General features: G+C 34.5%; 1 pseudogene; it reads right to left on the bottom strand.

Annotated features, from left to right (window-relative positions):
- Nucleotides 1-17,602, bottom strand: part of LOC112316981 (small ribosomal subunit protein eS7-like) — a 30,814-nt pseudogene extending 13,212 nt beyond the window's left edge.
- Between the last annotated feature and the right edge of the window lie 1,380 nt (nucleotides 17,603-18,982).

Raw genomic sequence — 18,982 nt, 5'->3', positions numbered from 1 at the left:
TCCAGAAATTACAACATATAGCAAACATAACTTTCAAAATCCACAAAAGAAGTGAAAATCAGGCTAAAGTTGAAGAAAACCAAAGAGGGAAGGTGCCTAAAACTAAAATAAGATATATCCATCAATTAGAAGAACCCTCTTAAGTTATAAGTAATGTTAAAAATAAATATGTTCTTCAGTGAAATATGAGAACACCAGAGTAGTGAGACCATCTAAAATGCTTCCAAATAAAAAATATATATTGATATATATATGAAGTAATGTAATACAGGGTCCAGCAGAAGTATTGAATGCCTGCTTGAGTGTGGTTGGTAGGGTAATAATATGGGTATAATCATTTATAGTTTTAATTTGAACATTTCACCTAAAATGTCATTTGGTGTGCTTGAGTGTGACATTGTTACGTTACAGAATTATATTCTTATGATTTTGTAATAAAATATTTTGTAATAAAAAGGGGCATTTTTTGCCATGCCCTCTATATTGTCAAAGTGATGAATAAAATTAATTTAAAATGTGAAATTATATACCCAACATACATTTGATTTTCAAGTGTGAGGTCAAAATGAAGACATTTTTGGAGATTTAAATTATCATAAAATTTACCAGTTAGAGACTTAGTCTAAAAGAATTGCTAGAAAAGGATAAATGTTAGTAATATTCATTAAAGTATTAAATATCAAAATAAATGCAAGAGTAGTGAGTTGCATCAAAGAAGTAATAATAACATTATTAAAATCAATAAAATCAAATGTATTGATCATAAAAATATCACACTTTCATATGAAGTCTAGATAACATCAACTTTAAAAATGGTAATGGAGAAAGAAAAGAGAGCAGAGATAATTGAATGAAAGCTATGAATAAAAATTCAGATACCCATCAACTCCAGCAATGTTAAAGAATTTGAGAACAACCATTAGGAGAAGAGAGATTAAACATACAACTTCCAAAATATAAGAAAGAAGAGAAATAAAACAAAATTATTTGTGACAAATACAAGATGGCACAAGAATGCAAAAGTAAATACAAAAAAGCATGTTGAACAGTAAACAGTAAAATGGATAACGTGCATTCAAATACGTTTTGATACGCATAAACGGCTTAAACTCACCGATTAAGATATAAAGACCAGCAGTTCATTAAAATGGTACCAAACTGACAACAACAGCAAAATGGAGTATAAAGGCCCAATAAAAAATTATAATGTTCAATATAAAAGGATAAAAATTATATCATATGATTGACAAAAAAACAAGCACAAACATTTCAGGGAGAAAGGAGAATTCATGGAAAAATACTACAAGGAGAAATGAGAGACCTAAAAAAACAGCCCAAACTTTTACATACCTTAACAGAAAGCAATGGGATGTATAAGAAGAAGACTGTTTAAACTATAAGTTGAATTTAATTTTTAAAAATCACAGTAGAAGAATTTATCTTCCTCAGAAACTAAGAAATCAAATGGCAAAAAAATTAATATGTGGAGAAAGTAAATTTGATAAAATTGATTTGTCAGTACCTACGGAATTCTGTTCCCTGAAGTAGAGAATGTGTATTTTTTCAAAGTCACATGAAATATTTATAATAAGGGGTCATGCGTTTTATTAGATTACAAAGTTAACATCAATAAATACCATACAAACTTAAATAACCTAGCACATATTATATTAGAATTCAAGTTTCACAATTTAAGATCTATTGTTCTGTTACAAAAATTAAATTGCTAGTTTCAATTTTATGAGTATTTTAGTTGTCTGTAAATATTGTATTTTTGTTTTCAAAAGGAATATTTGATCATATTTCAGTATAAATTAATGTACTAATTTTATGGTAATGTTTCAAAAATATGGCTCTTATAGTTTTTGTGTTTGCTACTCAATAGTCCACATTGTTCCATTGTTATTTTAATTCACATATTACATAGCTAGTTCCATTCATCATTTTACAAGTTTCTTTATTTTTATTTTATGAATTCTTTCTTAAAATGTCTTATATAAATTTACATAGATATTATTTAATATTCTTTCGTATTTAAAATTCTTATTACATTTACTTAGTGTAATAAAATATTTACTATATCTTTGTTTTCCTAGTATGTATTATTCTTTGATGTCACATTCATTATATTTTACCTTTACAATTTATTTTATCTCTCCTAAACTTATAACTTACTCTTTCTTATTTAGTGACTATTCAATTTAGTTGACTTTAATTTCATTTTCTGTGGCTTTGTTTTCTTAAAAAATCATATAAAATAATCCAAGATATAACATCTAATTGATATTTTAAAATTTTAAACACTTAATACAACTAATCAAAATATATTAATTTATTTTATTGTTTTTCAAGTACAGCTGTCTGCATATACCCCTCACACCACTCCCCCCAACACCAATCCATAAGAACCTTTGCACCCCAATGTTCATAGCAGCACAATTTACAATAGCCAAGTGTTGGAAGCAACCTAAGTGCCCATTAGTGAAAAAATGGATCCAAAAACTATGGTACATTTACATGGTGGAATACTACGCAGCAGAAAGAAAGAAGGAGCTCCTACCCTTTGAGACAGCATGGGTGGAACTGGACAGCATTATGTTAAGTGAAATAAGCCAGGCAGTGAAAGACAAATACCATGTGATCTCACCTTTAAGTGGAACCTAATTGAAAATGAATTATTCATTAAAATTTTTTCTTATACTAATATTTCTTTCTGCTTCACGTGTGTTGTTTAATTGATCTCTACTTTTTGTTCAATACCACAGTAATTTTTTATTCCAGCTTAATGACATTTTTTAAGGTGTTATAAGAAAAGAAATATATATGGTTTGGCAATCAGACTCTAGAACTGCACTTGTTGGATTGTTACTTTTAATATTCATCCTTGTTCATTTTGTCCTGCATGTACACATGAGGTGCTCTGGGTGAGACATGTGAGTTATTACCACTCACATAATAATAACTGTGCTGGTCTGCCTGGTTCCAGTTCATACAGCTTGTGTGATATGATGAAAGTCAAATGGAAAATTCTCTGCATTCACGACAGGAATTCTGTAAGTGAAGAATGGATAAAAATGGCTTTTCTCCACTTATTTAGTACAGGAGAGAGGCGACTGCCTCCTCTCCCGTTTCCCTCCCTGGAAATAGGATAGAAATGATCCTAGGTTTTCCCTTTAACCTATTAGAATATAAATACATTATCTTGAAGTCCAGATAAGTTGCAGCATCTCTGGCTTTTATGACCTGGAGAGGTGTGCTGGGTTCTGGCCCATTCATCCTTGGTATATAATTACCTAAGGGATAGCACTTCTGTGTTCCTAGCCCCTTGAAAACTTAACATGAGGATCTAGTCTAGACTTCACCACTGGCCTTTTGGGAAGTTGAGAGAAATTTTACTATCCTTTGCATCAGAATAATTAACTGGACAAATGGCTACAAATCTAATCCTTACAATAAGTAAAACATCACTTTTTCTAGGTGAAAAGTAGGCAAACATTCTCTTCTTTACATCATGTGTATTTTGGTGTCTCAGTCGGTAGGTGATGGCTACTTAGAGGGGCACCGAGTAGCCCTGGGAAGATTTATTGTTGTACAGGTTTGAAGGTTTGAAGTCCAGTTTACCGCTCGTGTAGATATAGGTTAAATGCTCTCTATGCCTCGGTTATTTATTTTAAAAAAGAGAATGATTATGGCTGCATCATACCTATCTGGTAAGAATTAAATGGATTGCTAAATAGTTTATCATCTAAACTGTGACAAATGTGATAAAGTATGGGGTACTATTATTATGCTGGAGCAACACACAACAGCCAGGAGTATCCCTGGCATAACAGATGTATGTCCATACTAAATAAAATCACAGTATTGGGTATATAGTGATTGCTCAGGGATCTTTAACTTGTATGGCTTGCTTGCTTTATTTCTTTTATTACTAGTGTTTTGTTAAATTGGTTGTGTATTTTATGTTATTTTATGTTCAAGTAAATCATTTGTAAACTTTTAATTAGAATTTAATACATATTTTAAGTCCTGATTTAAAAGTACTATACCAGTCAGAATAGCTATCATCAATAAATCAACAAACAAGTGCTGGTGAAGATGTGGAGAAAGGGGAACCCTTTTGCAATATTTGTGGGAATGCAGACTGGTGCAGCCACTATGGAAAACAGTACTGAGTTCCTCAAAAAATTAAAAATAGCTCTGCCTTTCACCCCAGTGATTCTACTTCTGGGAATTTGTCCTAAGAAACCCAAAATACTAATTTAAAGAAACATAAGCACCTCTTTGTGCACTGCAGTGTTATTTACAATCATCAAGATTTGGAAGCAGCCCAGGTTTCCATCAGTAGATGAGTGGATCAAATAACTATGGGACATTCGCACAATGGAATACTACTCGGCTATAAAAAGAAGGAAATCTTACCTTTTGTGGCAGCATGGATGGACCTGGAGAACATTATGCTAAGTGAAATAAGCCAGTCAGAGAAAGACAAACACTATAGGATTTCACCCATGTGTGGAATCTAATGAACAAACTAAATTAACAAACAAAATAGAGACAGATTCATAGAAAGCAGGTTGACAGTTCTGAGTGGGGGGCATATGGGGTGGAGGAATCAAGCAAAAAAAAAGAACTCATGGACATGGACAACAGTGTGGTGATAGCAATGAGGAATGGGCTGGGTAGAGGTGGAAGAGCCTGTAAGGGTGACAAATGGTAATGGAAAAATATAATTAAAAATTAAATAAAATATCTATTATACCCTGAATCCCTTATGCATACAGCAACATATCCTATTATTATGTGAATTCAGGGATGTTTATATTAGTTGAGTCCTGGAAAGAATTACTACAGAAAGCATGCTCAGATTTTTCAAGTGTAAGTTTTGAAAAAGTTGTTTCTATTATCTGAGTTACAGAAATGATATTCACCTATGTGGACACTCTCATTTCTTCCATAAGTACTAATGAGAACACCTTACAGTTGTACTTGATCTATGGCTAACCACTACTCAATAATGATGCATACTGAATTAGGCTTAACTTCTTTCTTTCTCTCTCTTTCTTTCCTTCTTTCTTTCTTCCTTCCTGCCTTTCTCCCTTCCTTCCTTCCTTCCTTCCTTCCTTCCTTCCTTCCTTCCCTCCTTCCTACATTTACTTATTGTATCTGCTCTCTTTCAGCTACTTGTGAGGTTCCCCTGTGATCAATAGGAAATAAAATTACAATATCCTAGGTAGGTAAATAAAAAAGAACATTAAAAAATAGATTTCCAAACACATTACTTAAATAGCTTCCTCCATGGGAAATCCTCATACATGCATTATTCTCTCTTCACTTTTCACATTCTTTATCTGCTTCTTAGAATTTGCAGATTTGTATTTTATTTATATTTTTTGTTATCTACATATACGGTTACATTGATCATTTTTATTGTTTATTGCCTAAATATTCTGTTCCTTTGACTGATTGATTATTGTACAGAAATCATAGCTCTTTATTATTGCAAATTTATGACATTTTTTATAGTACTGAAGGATTTATGAGTCTCAGTGATTTAGGAAAGTAGACCAAGTATAACCATATTTTTTCCCTTCAGGCCTATACACACATTAAAATGTATAACTTTGTGCGGGTAATAAGCATATCTATCTTGTTTATTTGGTGATTTGGTGTTACAGTTGCCTGTGTCCAGAACACTGCTCACATACACTATGTGCAAAAAGTATTTTGGGGAGAGAATTAATCTTATTACACACAGAAATGCTCGATACTCTAGAAACCTTATTTTACAATAGTGTTAGTCAATATATAGGAATGAAAACACTTTACTTTCAGATAATGTAGCTCAATAAGTTACAAATTTTGTTAGATAAGAATTTCTATATAATCTCTTTATCCTCAATCTATTCCTACAAATCATATTTGAAGATGGCATACTAACCTACATGTAGCCCTTAATACAGGAAATCCAAAGTCTTTTTATTTTTTATCATTTATTTACTTATTTGTTTGGATTTATTGGGGTGACACTGATTAACAAAATAATACAGGTTTCAGGTGGACAAATACACATCATCTGAACCCTGTATTTGTGTTCATGTGACCCCACCCCCTCCCCCCAAAATGCAAATTAAATCAACAATAAGACGGTCTTTTAAAAAATGCCTTAAGACAGAGATCTGGACAGCTACATGCAAAATGAAACTTGACCACCAACTCACACCATACACAAAAGTAAAGTCAACATGGATAAAAGACTTAAATATAAGTCATGACACCATAAAAGTCCTAGAGAAAAACATAGGCAGGAAAATCTCAGATGTTGTACACAACAATATTTTCACTGATATGTCCCCTACAGCAAGGGACATAAAGGAAAGAATAAACAAATGGGACTTCATCAAATTAAAAGGCTTCTTCACAGCTAAAGAAAACATCAGCAAAATGAAAAGGGAACCAACAGTATGGGAAAATATATTTGCCAATGATATCTCGGACAAGTGTTTGATCTCCAAAATATATAAAGAACTCACATGACTCCAGTCCAGTAAGACAAACAATCCAATTAAAAAATAAGCAAAGGGCCTGAACAGACACTTCATCAAAGAGGATGTAGAGAGGGCCCAGAAATATTTGAAAGAATGCTCAGCATCGCTAGCCATCAGAGAGATGTATATTAAAACCACAATGAGATACCACCTCACACTGGTCAGAATGGCCAACATTAACAAATCAACCAACAACAAGTGCCAGTGAGGATGTGGAGAAAAGGGAACCCTAGTGCACTGTTGGTGGGAATGCAGACTGGTGCAGCCACTGTGGAAAACAGTATGGAATTTCCTCAGAAAACTAAAAATGGAACTGCCTTTTAACCCAGTGATTCCACAGCTGGGACTGTCTCCTAAGAACCCTGAAACACCAATTCAAAAGAACCTATGCACCCCGATGTTCATAGCAGCACAACTTACAATAGCCAAGTGCTGGAAGCAACCTAGGTGCCCATCAGTAAATGAGTGGATCAAAACACTATGCTACATTTACACAATGGAATACTACACAGCAGAAAGAAAGAAGGAACTCCTACCCTTCAAGACAGCATGGATGGAACTGGAGAGCATTATGCTAAATGAAGTAAGCCAGGTGGCGCAAGAGAAATCCTGTATGATCTCACTTATAAGTGGAACATAATCAACAAACCAAGCAAGCAAGCAAAATATAACCAGAGTCATTGAAATAAAGAAGAAACTGACAGTAACCAGAGGGGAGGGGAGAGGGAGATAACAGGGGGAAGAAGGGGGGAGGGTCATCAAAGAACGTGTATAAAGGACCCATGGACAAAGCCAAAGGGGGGTAGGATTGAGGGTGGGTGGGGAGGGGAAAGTGTTGGTGGGAAAATGGAGACAACTGTATTCGAACAATAATAAAAAATGATTTAAAAATGCTTTAAGAGAAAAAAAAACTCATAAACATGGACAACAATGTGGTGATTGCCATAGAGAGAGAGGTTGAGAGGAGGTGGAGGGAGGTATGGGGGATAGTGATGGGCAGAGACTTGACCTGCAGTGATGAACACACAATACAGTGAACTGATGATGTGTTGTAGAATTATGCACTTAAAAGTTGTATAATTTTGTTGACCAGTGTCACCCCAATAATTCAATAAACTTTAAAAATATTCATTGAGAACCTTACTTTTTTCCTCTTCTTTTTTATTGTATTTTTCCATTACTATTCACCCTTCTTAACCTGCCCCCTAGAACTGTCAGGCAGCTCTCTATCTGGGTCTTATAAAACTTAATAAGAAAAAACAAACAATCCAATAAAAAAACGGGTAAAGGACCTGAGTATACACTTCCAAAGAGGACATACACATGCCCAATAGACATATGAAAAGATGCTCAGCATCACTAATCATCAGAGAGATGCAAATTAAAACCACAATGAGGTATCAATTCACCTGTGTCGGAATGGGCATCATCAACAAATCAACAAACAGCAAATGCTGGTGAGCATGTGGAGAAAGGGAACTTTTGCACTCTTAGTAGGAATGCAGATTGGTTCAGTCACTGTGGAAAGCAGTGTGGAGTTACCTCAAAAATTAAAAATGGAACTGCCTTAAGTGAAAACCCCAAAACATTAATTTGAAGAAATATAAGCACCCCTGTGTTTATTGCAGCATTATTTACAATTGCCAAGATTTGTTGGCAGCTCAGTGTCCATCAGTGTATGAGTGGGTAAAACAACTATGGGACATTTACCCAATAGAATACTACTCAGCCATAAAAATGAAGAAAATTTTACCCCCTGAGACAGTATGGATGAACCTGGAGAACATTATGCTAAGTGACATAAGCCAGTCAGAGAAAGACAAATACCATATGATTTCACCCATATGTGGAATCTAATGAACATACTGAACTGACAAGGAGAATGGGTTACAGACTCATGGATTGAGAGCAGGATGAAAGCTGGGTGGGATGAGCTTAGGTGGTGGAAGGATCGAGCACAAAGGAAAAAGGACTCATGGACGTGGACAACAGTGTGATGACTGCTGATGGGAGGGGATACGAGGGGACTAAATGGTAATGAAAAAATACAATAAAGATTAAATTTAAAAACACCTTTTAAAGAACTTCTTTGTGATCATTTCAACCCATTCTATTCTCTATGAAAGCTTCTTTCTTCTTTCATTGAGGAATACAAACTCAAAAAGCTCACCATATGACCAAATACAATGGCTTATTTTTATTCTGTCTTACAATGATTGAGAAACATTTGACATACTTTTTTACTCTTTCATGCTGGAAATACTTTCTTCTCTGTTTCTGGAACACACTTCACTCTAATTTTTCCCCAGCTAACCAACAGTTTCTTCTCAATCTCTTCTCTTTTCCAATCCCATGTGGCCTCAGAATGGAGTATATCAAGTGTTGTTTGTGGGCTCTCTACTGTAGCCATCTTTCTCTAGGTGGTATCGTCCACTTCCATGTCTTCAAGTGACAATTAAATGCTAATTATTTCAACATAATGTCTTCAGTCTTGAAGATGCCCTCAAACTGTACAGATGCCTGCTTTAACTCTCAGATCTCTCAGAAATATTTTAAACTTAATGTATCAGGTTGAAACTCACGAGTCTCCTTTCCCTCACTCCCAAACCTAAACTTTCCCCAACATTCCTTAGCTTAATTAACAGAATCATCACTGATCTCATTATTAAAGCCAGAAGCAATGGAATTTCCTTACATACATTTAAAAATTCTAACAATTTGTTCAGTCCTCACTGACACAACTGAACTTCGAGCAATCTTTCTCTCTCACCAGGAATATTTGGTTTCCTCGTATCCACTCTTCTCACCACTGCCCAACTACCATCTTTCTCCTTTCATTTGTCAGAGTATCTGAATAAGATTATCTCATAATCTTTCTTAAATTCATTTAACTCTTTCTCACTTAGAATAAATTCTAAACTCCCTGACATGCCCTATACTGCCGTGCATAATCTGAAGGTCCTCTGCTTCTCCGACTGCATCATGTATCATTCTCCCATTTGTGTTAATTTTTTAGTTGCCAGAAATGCATTAAGCTCTTTAAAATGTTACACCATTTGTGTCAATGACCAGTTTATTCTTGTTCTTCAAATTTTCCTTAAAATTCAATTCCATGGAGAAAGCCTCAAACAGCCATGTGTTCCTATCACTCTCAGTGATGGCCCAGGCTGCTCATCAACTCTCTCTCTCTCTCTCTCTCTCTCTCTCTCTCTCTCTCTCTATCTGTCTATAGGTATATCTTTTAAGATTTATGAAAACACAAGATATCCCAAATATTTTTCTCTTTTGAAAGTTTATTCCAACCATTTACCAATGCATATTAAATATAGTTTAAACAGTAACACATGTAATTCAATGCAATATGTGCAATGAAAACCACTTGGTCATTTAAAAACTATATGTAAAACCTATCTTTAGCCCTAAAAATAATACATTTTGGGTATGATCAGTTAACTTTTGCCTTTTTAACAGTGTAAAATATATCATTGGTTTTGGCTTTCATTTTACCTTGGCTAACAGAATTCAGAACTAAAACTATTTTTATACATCTAGGTTATATATCTATATAATTATTTTATCTTGCTGCTTTAAAATGTTCTATTTCATTAACTAAAGCCTACTGGAATAATACCATGTAATTTTATTCTATACTGGTTTGGTATATATTTTCTATTTCAGTATAATGTAATATTACATATACCTTCATTTTTGTGACTGAAAAGATTTTTCTGCAAGGCTTTTTGTGATATTCCCATGCATCCTTTATTATTAGCCATATTTTATAAAATGAAAGTCACATGTTCTTGATCTCTTATCTCTTCTTTAAGAGCACCTAGACTGTACTTTAATTGCTTATTTCCTTTTTGATTTTTAAAATTATGGTACATTCATACAATATAATACTCTCAATCTATATTTAGTTACATTAAATTATGTTTTAAATTAAATTTTGGGGTGATACTGATTAATAAAATTGTGTAATTCTCAAGAGTATAATTTATGATAAATCATCTGTATATTGCATCATGTGCCCACCACCCAAAATATCTTCTCTGTCACAATATATTCAACCCCCTTTACCCTTTACTCCCTGCCAATTTCCTTTAGCACCACAGACCAATGGAGTTATTTCCTTTTATATGTATTTTCAACTTAGATTGTAAAATTTGAGGGGAAGAGGTTATGTTGGTTTTGACAAGTTTTATGTCCCAATATGTTACCTGGTACTTACTCAATGATCAATATTTGTTTAATGAAAGAACAAAGTTTTTACCTTAAAGTAATTATTGGGACAAATATAAAATCAGTAAAGTCTATTGTTACACATATACCTTAAGTACCATCCATTGTTAAACTGCTATTAAGGTTTAAATCTTTAAATAATTTCAACTTCACCAAAATCTCATATTGCTAAAAAGTTGAGGCAATGACAAATGAAAAAATAGTGCTTGAACACACTATAGCTAATATCATATTCAATGGTGAGAAGTTGGATGCTTTCCCCAAAGCATCAACTACAAGGCCAACATGTCTGATCACTCCTATCAAACATGTTAATGGAAATTCTAGCTAGTGTATGAACTTAAGAAAAATAATTAAAAGGTGTGCAGATTGGAAAGAAAGAAATTAAACTGTCTTTATTCATTGTCTATCTAGAAATATCAAAGTATGTGCAAAACCTCCTGGAACTAATAACTGTAGCAAATTGAGGGATAATATTTAAAAAATCAATTGTTTTCCTGTATAACAACATTGATAATTGTAACTTAAAACTAATTTAAAAATATTATTTATAGTAACACTAAAATTGAAATATTAAGGTGTATGTCTAACAAAATACATACAAAAACTGAATATGGTACACTACAAAATACTAATAAGATACCGTAAGTCAAAAAGGACTCAAAAAAATAATTCCAGTGGATCAGAAGACTCAATATTGTTAATATCAACTCTTCCCAGTTTTGTCTACAGGCTCAATACAATACCAATCAAATTCCCAGCAAGCTAGTTTGCAGAGAATAACAAAATGATATGAAAGTTGCTGTGGAAAACAAAAGGCATAGAATATGAATGCAGAGCTGAAAAACACAAAGGCGGGGGCGTCATGCTACCTGATTTCAGGGCTGCCTCTGAAGCTGGAGCATTAAAGACGGCGATATTGGCAAAAGAATTAATGTGTGGACCAATGCATTGGAACAGAGAGCTTAGAAATAGACCCGCACAAATTCATTCAACTGATCTTCAGAAAAGTGCAAAGTTAATTCAGGGAAATTGAGATTTCCTAGGAAATTGGAGAAAGGACATTCTTCTCAACAGGTGGCACTAAACAAATGAGCATCCATATGCAAAAACTGGACCTAGAGCCATAAAACTAATAGATGGTGTCCTTGAGTTTGATGATGACATTTTAAATACAACACCAAATACATGGTTCATGAAAGAAAAAAGCTGGTAGGTTGGACTTTATTAAAATTACAAATCTGTGCCCTGAAAGATACTCTGAAGAGAAAGACAAAACACAGACTTGGAGAAAACACTTGCAAAGCACATACCTGATAAAGAAACTGTATCCAAAATACATAAAGAACTCTTAAAACTCACAAACAATCGAACAATAGCTAGAGGGGAGCAGAGAGAGGACAGTGGGGGGAAGGGTTTTCAGGAACTACTATAAAGGACACATGGACAAAACCAAGGGGGAGGGTGGAAGCAGAGGAGGGAGGTGGGTTTGGCTGGGGTATGGGGGTAGTGGTGGGGGTAAAATGCAGACAACTGTAACTGAACAACAATAAAGTAATTAAAAAACTCAACAATAATAAAGCTAATAATTCATTTAAAAACATGCAAAAACCTGAACAGATCCCTCACTAAAGGTGATATACATATAGCAAAAAGTATGTGAAAGGATGCTTGACATAATTTGAAAATAAGAAAATGCAAATTAAAGTGAGATCCCACTAACCATCCATGAGAAAGAGTAGAATTCATGTTACCTTATTATTTCATCTAACCATCAGCACAGTCCTATAACGGATGAACTCTTATACTTACTCCCTTTTCCAGGTGGGGAGTGGGGGCTCAGAGAGGGAACACTGACTCAGAGTCAGGAGGCTGGTAAGTGACAGAGTCAGGGTGGCAACTCCCATGTCTTGCTGTCTAGAGCCAGTGGCCATGGCAGTCACTTCGGAACATGGCCAGGAGTGCGGTGGAGGCAGGAAGGGGTTAAAGCTGTGGCACAGGGGACAGATAAAGGGAAGGCTCTGAAAATTCTTCTGCACGACACTGTCTACAAGTAGATGCAGGGAATAAGCAAGACTGTAACTAGACAAGTTGAGGTGTGTAACCTATTTAGATTTGATACTCTTCTTGGTTCAATTTTGGCAACTTATAATTTATCGCAAAGGCATTGGTTACATCCAGACTCCCTTTTTTATTGCTTAAATTGTGTTTGCAATGTTATCTTGTTTATTTAATTTGCTGAAGAGGTAGTACATTCACAACTTTTGAAGGGAAAAGTGTGTAAAAGTGTATGTAACACAAATCTTCATCCTTCTGCACCTGGCTGATTACTTCCCACCATGCAAGGTACCCAAGCATGTATCTAGTATCATCAATTTCTAAAGTTTTTTAATGCATATGGAAGCAAAGACAAAAAATGTATCAATCCTTTTTTTACAAAAATTAAAACATTCTCTGGTTATATTTTGCTTGCTTGTTTTTGTTGATTAGGCTCCACTTATAGGTGAGATCATATGGTATTTGTATAGACAGAGACATTGAAATTAAGAACAAACTGACAGTAACCATAGGGGAGGTGAGAGGGGATAATGGGGGGAAAGGGAGAAGGGTCAAGGAACATGTATAAAGGACACATGGACAAAGCCAAAGGGGGTTAAGATTGAGGGTGGGATGTACGGATGGCTGGGGTACAGTGGGGGGGAGTGGTGGGGAAGAAATGCAGACACTGTACTAGAACAACAATTTAAAAATATGTTAATACTAAAAAATTCACTAATTTCATCAAAAGATATTTATTGAGTATGGGTAATGTGTAAGAAACTAAATAGCATATATATTTTGAACCCTCATTTATGTATTATTATTATATTTTTATTAAAATGTTCATGTAAATTTTAAAATAAAACCAAAAGCTTAAATTTAAAAAAATGTATACAGTTCTGATTTTTTCCATATTAGTCTATGGAGACCTGTCTCACTTTATCGGGACATCGCAGTATCCCATGAAATGGATATATGACATTTAATTTATCCTATTGAGAACACTACATCTATGGAAAAATGTTCTTTATCATAAAAGTTTCAGTTGGTTCTCTCGCTATTATTATACTTTCAAAATCCAAATACTATATGTCTTAATTTTCTTCTTTTTTCTCTTGATCATGTTTCCTGAAAACTTCTTTATTAATTTTCTCAAAGAAGCAGATCTTAACTTTATTATCTATATATTTTATTCCTAACTCATCAAGTTTTTTTTACCCTGATTAATCCCTGCTTTTCTGCTTATTTTTATTTTTATGTAATTTCCTCAGTTGAATATTTAGTTTCTTCTTAAAAATCTTTCCCCTTTAGTGGTAAAGGTTTTTTAAAGCTTTTATGTTTGAAGTGACAACATACTACAGGTTTGATTTGTGTTTTATCATTGTTATTAAATTCTGAATCATGTGTAAATTTACCTTGAAAGTAGTTGATTTGCTCTTTGACTCAAAGGTATTTGAGAGAGTTCTTTCAAAATGTCACAGCACTTACAATTTGTCTGTATTACTCATTTGCAGTCTATTTCTAGATTCAATGCTTTTTGGAAAAACAGTGTGACTTGTGTAATTTTGACTTGGGGGTATGTAATCAGATTTGCCTTTAGACTACATATAACCACATTTTGTGAATGTTCCATGGCTATTTGGGGAAAAAAAACTTGTCTCTATTTATAGGGTGCAAAATGAAATAGCTATTCAAATAAATATGTTAATTGCAATGTAAAAAATAAAGAGTAAAATCCTCCAAACTCACAAAATCATGTGGGTAAGGATGTGGAGCAACAGGGTCTCTCATTCACTGTCACTAGTAACGAATGCAAAACGGTACAGCCGCTCTGCAGCACAGTGTTAATTTCTTACAAAGCTGAACATAGTCCAGTCACACAGTCCAGGCACCACATTTCTAAGAATTTTACTCAACTGATTAGAGAATTCATGTTCACACAGCAACCTACACATTAATAGTTGTAGAAACTTTAGTAATAATTGCCAAAAAATGGAAACAAACAATATGTCCTTCAATAGAGGCGTATATAAAATTTTATACATGTATGGATGTATAAATGTGTGTTACATAATAATGTAATATTATATAGTGGTAAAATAAGAGTAAGCTATATTAAGCCAGGCGAAATCATGGATAAAATTACATGAATATTTTAGGTGAAATGTTTAGTTAAAAGCCTTAACACTCAATAATTCCACTCCTGTAACTCTTTGTAAGAGGCAAAACTATAGAGACAGGAGAGATAAGAGGTGGCCTGGAGTTTGGGGGGGTGTGTGTGTGTGTGTGTGTGTGTGTGTGTGCGTGAAGGGGAGAAGAAGGTAAAATATGTGAAGCACAAAGCCGTCAAACTTGATAGTGAAGGGAAGTAGCAAAAATACCAGAGATTAAATTTCTCAGTATTCTGGAAATTCCTGCTCTTTAAAATTGGAAATCAATTTGATGTAAGAAGCAGACAAAATTAACATAATATAAAATTTGTGTTCATTTGGTGGATATATATATTTAGGGATGTCTTACAAATACCCCAAACTCACAGTTTTAAAATTGAGCTCACAATCTTTTTAAAAACTTTATTCCCTTCCAATATTCCCCATTTCAGGTAACATTTCTCCCACCAATCCAGTTATTCAAGTCATAAGTACAGTAGTTTGTCTGAACACCTTCCCACACCACACTGTTGCAAAGCTGAGTCAATTTTGCCTCATAAATATATTTTGAATTGATCCTTTCTTGCTGTTTCCATCAACTCTCTTCTATTATTTCCTGTATGGCTTGCCTAAGTTACTTTCTAGAGAGCCAGTCTGAATTTTATCCATTTTAATCTCTACACGATGGCCAAAGTTAATTTTTCAAATTCAAGCATGTTCATCTCATCTCCCTGCACAGAAATGCTCAATGATTATCTATTAATCTTAAGTCCTGCACACGGCATGTGAGTGAGGTGATTATACATCAGCACGTTCTCTAAGGCAGCCTCAGTATGTATCTGTCACCTCCTAACATTCCTTATCACTCACAGCTCTGTGGTTTGGACAATAGGTTCGACCCTAACCTCAACTCTAAGGCTTTTTGTTACCTGTTTTTCCTCTGCATCTTAAGCCTCATCCTGAAATTTGTTCCTTCTCATGTTCATAGTCCCAGCTTTTCTTTTCATCCCCTGTTTCTTATGCTGTTTCCTAAGTCTGGGACTCCATTTCTTTCAACCCCCACCCCCACTTTTTTTTTGCCTAGTTATTTTCTATTTATTCCTTAGGTCACAACTCAATTATCAAATTTCCAAATTAAGAGTTCCTTCATCTTCCAAAATTTTCGAATCCCCCTATTACATGATTTCACAGGAACAGGTGCCTTCCCTTTGTAGTACTTATCACAGAATAATCCTACATTTTTCGTTTGATTAGTCCATTAACATCTACTTCTTCTATTGGAAACTTCTTCGTGTTATAGGCACTACAAAAGTGCTCGAGTACATAAAAATTGTTATGCTTAGTCTTTGCTACAAAAGCTGAGCAAAAATAGAAGAGTTCCTATCACCATGAGCAACATGGATTCCATGGTTCATGATGACAGTCACTCCCTTGCACAATCATTGAATTTGATTGTGCAAATCCTTGCACTTGTCCTTTACGTGTTGTGGAAGCATGCGGCAAACCTGCCACCCTAGAGGAAGCGCAACGCTAATGACCAGTGGACCTTCAGTGCCACCAGATTGTATTAATACCACATTCTCTCATCTTTTCAGAAAACTACTTCATATCACATGCTCTCTTTTCAAGTCTTTCGTAATTCTCCCTTCTTGTTACCCACAGCTGATAATTTTTCTTCCTGTTTCACTGAGAAGAGAACTTGGAAAGCTCCCCCAATATACAGGATACGGCAAAAGTACTCACAACTGTAAGTACATGAAACAGAGTTTATTCTGGTATTATTATTTAGTAAGTATTATATTCTATTATTTTCCATATGAACAACAGTAAACCTACTTTTGTTCCAACCTGTATTATCACAGATCACACATACCTATTCTTGTGCTCTTTTGCGCTGCTTTTTGTCCTGTTTATATGGATGTTTCCATGTTTCTATTTAATTTCAACACTTCCACCAGTTCAATTGCCCTAACCCTCTTCTCACTTACTGAAAGGCAATCATTTTCTGTAGCATTTACGTCATCAGTTTTCCCTCTCTGATAAGTAATTTTTGTAGCAATTAAATAAGGTTCAGTTTTTAAATGAAAAAAATCCCTCTCAACACCCCACATTTCCCTTCAGCTATTAACCCATTTTACCTACCACTTCACAGCTAAACTACTACAAATTGTTATGTATTCTTTCTCTTATAAGCTGTTTAAATCAGGCCTTTTTATTCACCACTCCTTGGAGAAAACTCTTCTCAGAATCACTAATAATTGCCACGTTGCTTGTGTGGTGCTTGCTGTAGGGAAGGGGATATAAGCGGACTAAATAATAATGAAAAAAATACATAAAGATTAAATTTAAAAAAAAATCCAATGGTGATTCTAATCTTAAAAGAGGCTATTGCATTTTCTTATTCTTCTCTCATGCTCTGAGATTCCCCATTTTCCTGATTTCCCTCTTACCTAATTAGCTGTCCCTTCTCAGTTTCCTGGGTGGGTTCCTCTGCATTCCACCACTCTTTATGTTGTAGTGTCTGCAAGCTTAGTTGCCTGTCCTCTTATGCTCTCTCTCTAAGCTCATCCCCTCAGCAATTTCATTGGTCACACGGCTTCCAATATCGTCTGTACTCTCCATATTGGCGTTCTCACCTGAATTTTAGACGCTCACGGCCAAAAACGCACACATCTCCAAAGGAGTTTTAATAATTGCCTCAAAATTAACATGCTCAAAATGAAACTCTTTACCTTCCCTCCAAATCTGTCCCTCCCACAGACTTTTTTCTCAGTTATTGTGAAATCCACTTTTCTGGTTTGCTCATGCCAAGAACCTTTCGATTGCTCTCTATTTTGTACTTAATATCTATTCTAGTTGTAAGTCCTATTAACCCAAATTTCAAAATTTATCCAAAATCTAAATATTTGACTTAATTTCCACTACTGCCTCATGATATAAACCACTATCATCCCTCAACAAAAGTTTTGCAGGAATTGTTTTTCCAGTGGCCTGTGTTTTTATTTTTACTTGACATATCACACAAAATGGGAATGGAGAGCTATTATGAAAATTCTTTATTTTCATTAAGTTTATTGTGAAGATATTGGTTAATAAAATCATACCAGTTTCAAGTATACAATTCTATATATATATTTATATAGATCATCTGTATATTATATATTATTATATAATATTTGTATTAATATACGGACTGTGTATAATTATCATTTATATAATTATATATAGAACTAGTATATAATTGTGTACATACCACATGAAGTCAAATCTTCTTCCATCACTTGAGTCTTGTGCCTTAGACCATTTGGCTATCTTGACACCTTCAAGAGCTTCTTAACTGGTCTTGTTGGTGCCCCAATTACCTTTCTGCAGACTCTTCTCTACAGCGAGGCTAGAGTGATACTTTAAAACAACATATTATATTTAAAGTATTCTGTTTATAATCCCATAACCTCTCATCTTACTAAAAAGAAAAGCCAGTGTCCCTATAATGTCCGACAAGGCCCTGCATAATCTCTCCTCTGATAATGCCTTTTATTAGCATCCCCCTTGCTCAGACCGCCGCGGACTCACATTTTCATCCTGAAGACTAACACGCTCATAGCCTGTGTTTTACTCACTGGTGTGTTTCCCCCACTTAATAACATCTGTAGTTGCCTTCATTCTTCATCCACCATATAAGAGTAGGCCCCTCTTAACACCTTTCATCTTATTTTGTTCCCCAAAAACAATCATTACAATTTTCATACTATTTGTTAAACTTATGTATTGATTTTCTGTTTCTTTCTAACATAAGATTAGGAATTTTTCACTCAATTTTCCTTTTCATCGCTCTATTCCTCAAATTTAGAAAGTGTTGAGTAGAACTCAACATCAGGCAAGTGTTTTAAGTCAGGAGATTGGAGGGGCAGGTCACTTGATTGATGAAGGTATAGAAATAGGTTTGTGCCATTCAAATATAATTCAGCACAGGTCCCCAGGGGCTTGGTGAGAACCAGGGTA

This window comes from Desmodus rotundus, chromosome 7 (assembly GCF_022682495.2).
Source record: "Desmodus rotundus isolate HL8 chromosome 7, HLdesRot8A.1, whole genome shotgun sequence".
NCBI classification, from domain to species: Eukaryota; Metazoa; Chordata; class Mammalia; order Chiroptera; family Phyllostomidae; genus Desmodus; species Desmodus rotundus.
The sequence above is the reverse complement of the archived record's forward strand: the minus strand, read 5'-3'. Positions and strand labels throughout refer to the sequence as shown.